Source organism: Anarrhichthys ocellatus, unplaced genomic scaffold, assembly GCF_004355925.1.
Source record: "Anarrhichthys ocellatus isolate YVR2014 unplaced genomic scaffold, GSC_Weel_1.0 scaffold296, whole genome shotgun sequence".
NCBI lineage: Eukaryota > Metazoa > Chordata > Actinopteri > Perciformes > Anarhichadidae > Anarrhichthys > Anarrhichthys ocellatus.
The window spans coordinates 70,364-72,977 of record NW_022280312.1 but is presented as its reverse complement, the minus strand read 5'-3'; the positions used below and the strand labels follow the sequence as shown (position 1 = coordinate 72,977).

General features: G+C 40.3%; 1 long non-coding RNA gene across 2 annotated transcripts in view; it reads left to right on the top strand.

Moving 5' to 3' along the window:
- Positions 1–87: 87 nt before the first annotated feature.
- The window catches only part of LOC116401253 (uncharacterized), a 68,243-nt gene continuing 65,716 nt past the window's right edge, over positions 88–2,614 (top strand). Inside the window, exons 1-2 of one of the 2 annotated variants that reach the window (XR_004213987.1) lie at positions 88–561; positions 956–1,087. This is a non-coding gene — a long non-coding RNA (uncharacterized LOC116401253). Of the gene's footprint in view, positions 1,088–2,614 lie in introns of both variants that reach the window. The other variant, XR_004213986.1, reaches the window with a different exon arrangement.

Below are 2,614 nucleotides of genomic sequence, written 5' to 3'. Positions count from 1 at the left end.
TGCACTTATTGTATTCGTATTAGTTTGTTGCACTTATTGTATTCGTACTAGTTTGTTGCACTTATTGTATTCGTACTAGTTTGTTGCACTTATTGTATTCGTACTAGTTTGTTGCACTTATTGTATTCGTACTAGTTTGCACTTATTGTATTCGTACTAGTTTTTTGTAGTAGTTTGCGGTGCCCCATCGAACCCGTTTGGGATGAACTGGAACAATGACTACAAACCAGCTCTTACCACCCAACACTAGTGACCTGAATGCTCTTGTGGCTAAATGCTAGCACATCTATGCTGCCAGCTTCCACAATGTGGTGGAAAGCCCACAACAATGTTATTATTAGTATTCATCATATTTCTGATATTATTACTGGCCCTATTACTACTATTTTTTAATTCTACTAATGCTGCTACTACTGCTATTACCACTCTTTATGAATCATTTGCGTCAGATGCATTGAATGTGTTTTAACTCTGTTATCTTCATTCTGTACACATGACATGTAGCTACTCCTGTCCATCCTGAGGGGCATCCTCAGGGTCTTTCTTTCTCCAAGGTCAAAGGTCAGAAGATGTTTGTTGTAGAGATTATAAAGCCTTTGAGGCAAATCTGTGATATTGAGCTGAAGAGTGGAGACTGTTAGAACAGCACATTTATGCCAATGGTTTTGGAATGATGTTCAACTGTCACATATAGCTGGAATGCTGGGGTGTCCATATACTTTTGAGCATATATCATATCTGTTGTCTGTGTAGCACAGTGTACAGCTGTAGAGGACAGTAAACCACCTGAACTCACTTTACTCACTCTTCATTTACACGCTCTGGGCTCAAGTACTTTTTTATGGCCTAAACGTATCATCAAACCAAATATTGTCACATCATACTACAAATATACATATATATATGTATCTATAGCACCAACAGCTGTCTTGTCCTATCTGCCCCTCCTCTCCAGACACAGCTCGAGCCCTGGGGCTTCTGGAGGAGTTCTGCACTAAACTGAAGAAGCCGGAGGAGCAGCAGCTCAAGACTGCCATTCTGAGAGTGATGGGGATTTTCCAAAGCAACCTGTTTGAAGCTCTTCTTGGTAAGTCAGTGAAGTTCAACCAATCCGTCAAGCAACTATTTTTTTCCCTTTCAACTTAATATTGTTGTGGTTTTCAGAAAAACAAAAGCATTTCAAATATTTGTGCTGCATTAAAGGTACATGACTGTGTGGCTGGTTGTATGCTAGTGCACCAGCACAGATGGATGTTTATAATCACACAACTCATGGCTTCAGCAACGCTGGAAGGCCATCAGAGTTGGGCTGCTGAAATACACTCACTGCATTTAATAATTGCTGTAGACCAGGGGTATTCAATTCAATTTCCAAAAGGTCCAGATTGAGAAAATCTCCTCGTGCAAAGGTCCGGAACATTACAATAACATCTAACTTGCACTATTTTGTGCCATATATATAAATATACATATAATTATATATTAGTCCTGGGCAACGATTAAAATATTTAATCGCATGGATTTTTTGTGATTAATCGCATTGTTATGGCAAAGTTCAATAATGAATTCAAAAGTAGTGTATTGTGCACTTTTATCTTGAAAGTACTGCTATATGAACAAAAGTGCAATAACATTTGGTTTGCAAACACTTTAAACAAATAAGGTTTTTTTAACAGCAGTATTCCCTTTACACAGTAGCAGTTATAATACAGTTATAATGATTCTGATAATAGATATTCAGCCGGTGTTCACAACTTTATCTTCATGTGTGTAAGAGATGCAATTTAAATATACACCTTGAAAACTGCAAACCTGGTTCCGGTGACGTCATCGCCCTGAATGGCAGCCTAAAGCGATAGCTCCTCCGGGAAAATAACTACTACGCCCTGATAAACAATCAAATATTAAATTTTTCGAGAATATTCCGGCTGGTAAGTGGGGCAAGAATGGGGGAAAAAGGACACAAACAAAAAAAGCACGATTGGAGAGCCCGTAAATGAAGAAAACACAAAGAACAGCTCACAGACACATGTACAAGATGGCGGAGCTAATGCTAACTCTCAGCCAGATGACACGGCAAGTTTAACGAATGTTCTGGAAGAAATACGGGACTTTCGCAAAGACACAAAACATCAGCTAAATGATATTTCCTCCGAGCTGGCCAACGTCAACCAAAAAATTGTAGAGGTGGCGACACGGATCGAAAGTGTGGAAGATCAAGTTCAAAACTTGGAACAGGTGCTCGGCAAGATGATAAAAGTGATCAACAGGAAAACAAATTACTCCAAGAAGGGAGATCACGTCGGGAGAATTTAAGGATTTATAATGTTCCCGAAGGAGCGGAGGGGTCATCTATGGTGGAGTTTGTGGAAAAATTAATGGGTGACACGCTGGAGATCCCCCCAACTACGGACCTTGGTATTGAGAGGGCGCACCGGGCGCTCGCCCCCAAACCTACCGGGGACAGAGAAGACAAGCCACGGTCAATAATAATCAGATTCCACCGATACAAAATCAAAGAAGAGATTCTGCGCAAGGCCTGGGGAAAGAAAAGTGTGCTTCTGAACGAGAGACTAATATATTTCGACCAAGATTATCCCCCAACGGTTCTGCA